Raw genomic sequence first — 8,486 nt, 5'->3', positions numbered from 1 at the left:
CTTAGTTCTCTATTTGATTAATTTTTGAGTGGTTCCCAGAGCCCAGCTGGGAAGATTAAATTCCCCTTCCCTGGGCCTTCTGGCAGCTTGCTGCAGTCCACAAACGCTGCTTTCAGTGCTGTGTGGAGCTGGGTTAGTACTGCCTACATGCTGGCCAGAGGGAGAGCTGCAGCTCTTTAAAGATTCAACAACAGCGCCACTAAATATGCGTCTTGATTCTTCTCCCCAGAGTTTGCCCTACACTCTGCAGCAAATGGTTCCCACAGAGAGGGGCATGTGAAATATTTATGCATTTAAGGTGCACATTCAAAGCTTTGTCTGTATTGTACTTGTATGCTATAATGTCAGCTGCTCCGGGGCTGCTTTTCCTAAGGCAAAAAGATGACCTGCTCCAATACTCTCCACCCCTACTGGTGGTGTCTTAGAGATGATTCCTAGGGGGCACTTCTCATCAATAGATCTGTCTCACAAAGGACAATGTAAGGGCCAGCAGCCTCATTATACTCGCCGGGAACCATGAGAGAAAGACTTGCTCAGGGTCACCTGATCTCTCAGAGGCAGGAATTGAGCCCAAATCGGATTCCCAAGCTAGTTACCTTCCTTCTGGACTGCACTGTCTTTGTCTCCTCTGTGAAGACTGCATGGTGAGTGAGCCTGCCTATCCCATTTCCTTGTGTGTGGAGGGATGGCTCTCTAAAATGGCTTTAGTCAATTGTGTAACAGGATTTCTCTCTGCTTATTTCAGATCTTTCTGATTGTGTTAGCCGCATGGGAGAGCCATCTCTGATGTGCAGTCATCTTAGTGTCAGTGCAACACAAATAGAATCATACAAACCATTCACTCTGAAATAGTAGGTGATGCTCAGCTGTGATTACAGGTTCAGCTCATCTTAACCTGCCAGCCATTCTCACCAAAAGGGATGATGAAAGACGGAGCCCTCCTGAGCCCAACCAACCAAGTGCAGGCAGTTCCAGCTCATAGGTAGTGGGGGATTTAGAAGCCTGGCCTAGCCAGGTAATTTTAAATGAACTGACCAGCTGTAGCAAAGGGCACAACTGCAGTCTCCAATGGGGAAATAACTCATAAATACTCTGGTGCCAGAGTCTGAGCATACTTACGTGAGGTAGTTAAATCCTGTCACAGGGCCTTATCCCCATCTAAATTGACTGGCTCATGGATTCCAAAGAAGGTACAGAGCTGTGCAATATCTTCCCTACGTGCAATCTCAGATGAATTGCATGCCTGCTTGGCAGGTGTTGGCAGAGAGGATATGAAGACTCTATTGTCCAGGGAGCTAATCCTGCAGTCTTTGTACATCCAAATGTGGGTGAGTTCTCAGTACATGAGGTGAAAGGGACCAAGCCCTAGGCTAACATTTTACAAAAGCAATCAAGTTTTATTTACAAAAGTGACAGGATCAGCTTGTCAAAGGTCTTTAGGCACTTCAAGATGCAGCTGGGCACTTTTGTGGGTCCCACTGAGTGCCTAAATACACATGTACATCTGGCTAGTCTGCACTCCCAAGGCTCTCCTGGCTAGGCCCCCTACCCGAGGTGCAGCTTATACTGCCAGCAGGAGTTCTTTTGCTGGTGTAAGCTGCATCTAGATGGAGGGTTTTGCCAGCCCAACTATGTCAGCAGGGAGAGGAGGGGGTTCCACACAACACAGCTATGCCAGCAAAAGTTTGTACTGTGGAGCTGGCCTTAGACTCCTAAGTCAGACAGTTCTGACAACGTTCCCCTTGGTACTAGACCCGCTCAGCAGAATGTTAAATAGCCGTCGCTTGGCCCATGTGTCTCCTGCCCTGGAGAACAGCTGCCTAACTTAGTTTGCCAGAAAACACCTGCAGGTAACTCAAGAAAAATGGTGAGACCCTGCTGTGTTAGAAACCTCATAACACATCTCCATTCAGGTCATCACTGCAGCCCTTCCCTTAGTGGTCTGTAGTGTGTGCTCACTCCTTCAGCCTTCCAGTGCACCTCTGTATTTCCTTAAAACCTTCATCTCTGTGCATCACTTTTACACCAGGGTGGATCCAGGCCATCACCCTGAATTTGAGAAATCAGGGGGCTTCATAAGTGCTATATGGCTGCTAAAGGATCCAACTTGGATCAGAGCTCTGTTGTGCTGAACGCTGGACAGAACCATAAGGTATTGTCTACACTTGGAGCAGCACGTGTAATCCCCAGCTCCAGGAGACGTACTGAGCTAGCACATTACAGATAGTGTAGCCATGGCAATGGGAGGGATTAGCTGCTCCACGGACATGGATCATACCTGGGGAGGCCAGCGACTCCTGCTGCTGGGCTACGATCCTCGCAGCACACTGGCTCGCTCACAGCTACTTCGAGTGCGTCTCCTCAAGCTGGGAATCTCTGCCCCAGCTTGAAGCAGAGACATACTCGGGGAGATGGGCCCTCTAAAAGCAAGCCAGATAACAGGGACGAGAGAGTGAAACATTGAGCCAGGTAGGAATTGCCGCACTGTCTCAGATCTATGGGCTGTGCTTACTAGTCTGTAATTCCAAGGTCACCCTTAGAACCCTTTTTAAACAGAAGTACAGCATTTGCTCCCCTCCAATCCTCTGCGCCAGGAGCAGTTTTTAAAGACGGATCTTATGTTTTTGCTAGTGCTGAGCTCTTTCAGGAGTCTCGGATGGTCCAGCAGTCTCACTTTTTAATGTATCAATCTGTTCCAGCCCTTCTTTTTCTGATGCCACATTCTCGAGAGTAAGTCCAGGTTAAGAATCTCCCCAGCTTTATCAGGGGGTGAAGACTGATGCAAATGGATCACAGCTTCTCAGCAATGTCTTTGTCTTCCAATTGCTCCCTTTAAGCCCTGGTGATCCAGCAGATCACTGATTCTTTTGCAGGTTTCCTCTCTCTGATATACTTAAAGTAGCTCCTGTTTGTGGTTACACCTTAGCTACTTGCTCTTGGAATTCCACTTTAGCCCCAGACCCTAGGGAATCTTTTAGGTACAGCGCTGCTCCCCCACCTCTTCTGTCTGTCTGTCTGGGATAGCTCTAGCTCAGGGCTAGGCAACCTATGGCATGTGTGCCGAAGGCGGCACGCGAGCTGATTTTTCAGTGGCACTCACACTGCCTGGGCTGGCCACCGGTCTGGGGGGCTCTGCACTTTAATTTAATTTTAAATGAAGCTTCTTAAACATTTTAAAAACCTTATTTACTTTACATACAACACTAGTTTAGTTATAGATTCGAGTGAATAAATGAAGACTCGGTACACCACTTCTGAAAGGTTGCTGACCCCTGCTCTAGCCAGACATCAGTCTTCACTGATTTTTGTCATCCCACCATGTGTTTCACACCTGTCATAGTAAGGCCCTTGGCCAGTGAGAGAGCTCATCAAGTTTTTTCTTTTAAGCGTCTCATTTTTATATAGCCATTTACAGTATTTATTTTGGCCAGGAGCCTGTATGAGTGGAACTGTCTATTTAACTCCTTAATCTGACACCCGGCGCACCAAAGAGAAGCTTCGTCTCTGCTCTACATCAGTTGTTTTGCATCCTGCCTTTTGCTGGATACAGAGTTCCTATTGTATTATCAACATCTTTAACAGGTGTCTGCCTTGTGTGCTGCTCAGCACCTGTCACACTCCCCCAGCTCCTCATTTAAAAATGCAATTAAAATCTTACTAATGTGATGTGCCTCTAGTCCGTGTCTTGATCACGGTGCAGCCTTTTCTCCTCTGTACAGGTTTCCCCTTCTCCATACAGCGCCCTAGCACCTGACAAATGTAACTGACCCTTCACAGAATCAAGGCCCTATTCAGCATCACTGCGATTAGCACCCGCTTTACCAGATCACTGACAGGGGGCCTGAGTGACTTGCCAAGGTCAACCCAACCGCATTCTCCGGGGGCGCTTACATGCCCAAGTTCTGCCACAAGCCCATGCCGATGGGTGGCCCCGACAATGCTTGTTTGGGGGAAGCACACCAACCAGACAAGTGCAGGATTTGTAAAGGGCTTAGCCCCAGAAAAAAAGGGAGTGAGACTTTTGCCTCAAGCAGCTCCTTACGGAGGCGGCACTCAGACTGCAACCTACATCAGCGTGGCAAGACCCAGCACTGGTGGCTGTGGTAGAAGTGGCACCGCTGAAAGACTCTGGGAGAGATCTGTGGCACTGCAGCTCCCCAGCACTGAAACCGGTGGGATCGACCCGGCACCAGTCCCACTCCCTGGCACAGAAGCAGGGGAGGAGTGGATCTCCAGCTCAGAGACCAACCCCTTTGGAGCCAGCCAGTGGGGCGCGTCCCAGAAAGGAGCACCCAGTGCCGTTGGACTCCCCGAGCCAGGTCATCGAGGAGGTGGAATTGCCGTCCACCCCCGACACCTTTGAGGCTACAAGGGACCTCATCACCATGACAGCGCCGAGATCTCCCACCCTTCACACCAAGTCTCCAGTACCGCAATGTGTGGCACCGTCTTGAGGCAAACCGGTGATGCGCTGTCCCTCGGCACCACTGATGGAAGCTGGCACTGCTGCAGCTCGCGCCAGCGCTCCCGCTCACGACGCCGATCCTTGCGTCAATCCCCATCGCATAGCAGGTCCCACTCCTGGCACCGCTCCCCAGCATCGCTATGCTGCTCACCAATCCAGCTCCGCTAGGCACCACCTGGCCATCGCGATCTCGGTCCCTGTCTTCAGATTCTGAGACTGGGTCTAGATACTCGGAGCGCGGCCGGCTCCGTCGGGCTGTGGAAGGCCTGTGTCAGCGACCTCTGAACCACAGGTGCCGGAGGCTTCCACCAGTCACCCCATCCCTAGGGGTGCCGAGGAGGTACTGTTTCCTCACCCTCCCCTGGAACAAACCCCAGTTCCTGAGCCTGATCCAGGTGTGCCTGGCCCAGCCAGTGAGGCAGGACAGGAGGACCCTATTTCCCCCATTAGCCTCCTTGTCTTCCTCCCTGGATGAGGCACCTCTGTCTCGGGACCACCCCCCATAGACAGCCACGCCCACCAGGACCACCTTCGCAGGGTGGCGCAAATACGGGCTTGCAGGCTTAGGAGGTGGTGGAGTCGGAGGACCCAATAGTCGACATCCTGGCCCCGGAAGATCCATTGAGGATGGCTCTACCCCTCATCAAGACCATGCAGGCTAATGCTAAGACCATTTGGCAGACCCCGGCCTCCATGCCTCCCACCGCAAAGGGTGTGGAGAGGAACTATTTCATCCCATCCAAGGGGTACAAATACCTCGTCACACATCCGCAGCCTTGCTCATTGGTGGTGGCTGCAGTAAACGAGGAGGAGAGGCAGGGACAACAAGCCCCAGTGCCTAAGTCCAAGGATGCCAAGCACCTGGATTTATTTGGGCACAAAGTATATTCTACAGTGGGGTTGCAACTCTGGCTTGCCAACCAGCAGACAGTTCTGAGTAGGTACAGCTTCAACTCCTGGAACTCTATGCTCAAGTTTAAGGAGCTGGTGCCAACTGAGTCCAGGGAGGAGTTTGGAGCTATAGTGGAGGAGGGCAAGGCAGTGGCACAGGCCTCACTGGACACTGTGGACACGGCAGTGTGTACCTTGTCCTCTGGAATCGCTATGAGGCATAGCTCACGGCTGCAGGTCTTGGGACTCCTGCCGGAGGTTCAACAGACCATGCAGGACCTGCCTTTTGATGGGGTAGGCCTGTTTTGTGGAGCAGACTGACTCTCAGCTGCATGACCTAAAGGACTCAACAACTACCATGAAATCCTTGGGTATGCACACCCCAGCAACCCCATGTAAACATTTCCAATCTCAGCAGCAGCAGCGCTCCTATCCTCCTTGGCCAGGGCAGGACTTTTATAAGAGAAGGGGCAGGAATGGCAGACAAAAGCCTTCCAACCCCCCATCCAGGCAGGGACAGAGCCCAACTAAACCATTGTTGGGTTCCAAGCCGGCCTTTTGAAAGGGCACCTGAGGACAGCGCACCAGCCTCACTTCCGGATCCTTCCCCCTCATTGAATCGTCTGTCCCACTTCTACTGTGCTTGGTCCCAAATAACTTCAGACGGCTGGGTCCTCCCTATGGTGGAAGTGGGATATTCGCTCCAGTTCTGCTCCTACCCTCCCTTCCACCCCCCTTCCCTATCCCTCTTCAGGGACCCTTCTCACGAGCAACTCCTTATCCAGGAGGTGCAGGCACATTTCACCGTGGGAGCAGTGGAGGAGGTTCCTCAGGAGCTAAGACGCAAGGGATTCTACTCTTGATACTTCCTAATCCCAAGACCAAGGTGGGGGTCTCAGATCCATTCTAGATCTGTGAGGATTCAACAAGTTCATAGTCTCCCTGGGCACCATTATTCCCTCCCTGGATCCAGGAGGCTGGTATGCCACCCTCGACATGAAAGACATGTACTTCCATATAGCGATTCCACCTGTACACCAGCAATTCCTACACTTCGTGGTCCCCTACAAGCATTACCCATTCACTTTCCTTCCATTTGGCCTCTCAACAGCCCCCTCCGTGTTCACCAAGTGCATGTCGGTTGTGACTGCTTTCCTCCAGCAGAGGCATGTGCAGGTATACCCCCATCTCAGGGGCCGCAGCAGGGGCCAGGTGGAGTCTCAAATCCGATTGGTCAGATCTACATTTGAGTGACTGGGTCTCCTCCTCAACTTGAGGAAGTCGACCTTGGAACCAACCCAAAGAATAGACTTCAGTGGGGCAGTGTTAGTCTCAGTCCAGGCAAGAGCACTTTTGCCAGAGCCCTGTTTCCAAGCCATCGCGCACATCATTCAAGGCCTCCCAGCACTACCCAACCATGACAACAAGGGGATGCCTGAGTTTCCTCGGCCCTAGGGCTGCCTGCATTTCCATGACCCGGCCTGCCAGACTGAGAAGGAACTGAGGAGGCTCCAGGTCGGCAGGCTCATATATTGAGCGCCCGGAAGGTGTCATGGCAGGGGGCTCCACAGCCGACCTGACAGGTGCTGCTAGGGGAAAACTTTCTGACAACTGTGTGCGCAGTGTGCACACACCTAATTGGAATGGATAGAGCAACACATCTCGAAGAACAACAGGGTTTTTATTCATTTAGTTAAATAGGATTATCTTTAACAACTACCTAGGCTCCTGTTTGGGCTTGATGCGGAGGGTGGGGTTTTCAGTGAAAGACTCATTTCTTTGTATAGTCCCCATAATTAAATCATTTCATAAGGCAGAGGCTGAAGGTAATGAGCACCCTTTACAAATTGCATTTACACTACTTAAGCATATGCTGTGTGTTGGGATCTGGCATGAGTTCTAATGGAACAGCTGTTGCAAACTGCTGACTATTAGCTGATCGTTCTAATGAAGGTCTCAGCATAATCTCTCCACTTCGGCTTTCCCAAACACTGATGGTTTTTAAACAGGGCTCTTCTTTCAACTAGCGCCTCAAAATCCACTGTTTCTACTAAGGTCTGCTCTAGTTTTCTAAATGTCTGGGCCTTGCTGTAGGTCTCTCAGTGCAGTTTGTCCTCTCTCGCTCTAGGCTGTGTGCCTGCTGTGGTTTCCACACAGCAGTAGCCTCACTGATGGTCATTGACCACTTCAGCTGCATTAAGTTAAGCAAGTGTTTGCAACACCAGGCCTCTAGTTCATAAGCCTGTGTGGACAGGGGTCGTACTGAAACATTTCAGATCGGGAATGCTTAAAGTCATGTTCCTCAATCTCTAGTTAGGCCCCTAAATAAATGGCCTGATTGTTAAAGGTCCTGAACAGCCACTACCTGAAGGTCCTGGGCACTGCTGGGTGCTCAGTACTGCTGCAGATCAGGCCTTTTGCCTGGAGGGAGGAGCCTAAATGGAACTTGAACCTGCCACTCCTCAGCTCCCTGTGCCCCTGTCTGGAGTGGCTCACCAGGGCCCAACCCAGCTGTGTGAACTTAGATCCTTAAGCACCACCCCAGCCTCACCACGGAGATGCAGCTAGTCCCCCGGGGGCTGTCTTGCCACCTGGACAAGCCTGCCTTGGTGATGGATGGTGCCTTGCACCAAACATCACAAGAGTCGGGTTACTTGCTGTCACTTACCCCATCAAGCTGTTTTATTCCCTCACCTCAGAGTTCACCCACGTGCAATGCTTGTTCCAGCAGCCTCCTCTTTGGAGGGCGGGGGGCTTTGTCCTTTGGTGTGTCACAAGGGCTCATTTGGTTTCAAGGGATGTCGTGTGTGTGGGGGATGAGCACCTGATATTAATTAATGCTTCTTGGTGAGTTACACAGCAACAGCAGTTTACGATGCAACTATTCACTATATCCTTAGACTGTGGGCTACAGTGGCTCTAAGTGGGATCAATGGGTGCAGCATACTCCCAGCAGTTCATCAAGTCTAAACCCATTCTTAGCAACTTACCATCTCTTTTAACAAGGCCAGCCCCCAGGGGAGCCAGACCCCCAGCTCGGCGCTTTCTGAGAGGCCTAGGGCCCTTGGCAGGAGCTAGCAGCTGGCCTGCCCTCAGCGTCACCTTGTGCCCCAGGGGCCTAGGCAGGTGC

The sequence above is a fragment of the Mauremys reevesii genome, linkage group 18, assembly GCF_016161935.1.
Source record: "Mauremys reevesii isolate NIE-2019 linkage group 18, ASM1616193v1, whole genome shotgun sequence".
NCBI classification, from domain to species: Eukaryota; Metazoa; Chordata; order Testudines; family Geoemydidae; genus Mauremys; species Mauremys reevesii.
The sequence above is the reverse complement of the archived record's forward strand: the minus strand, read 5'-3'. Positions refer to the sequence as shown.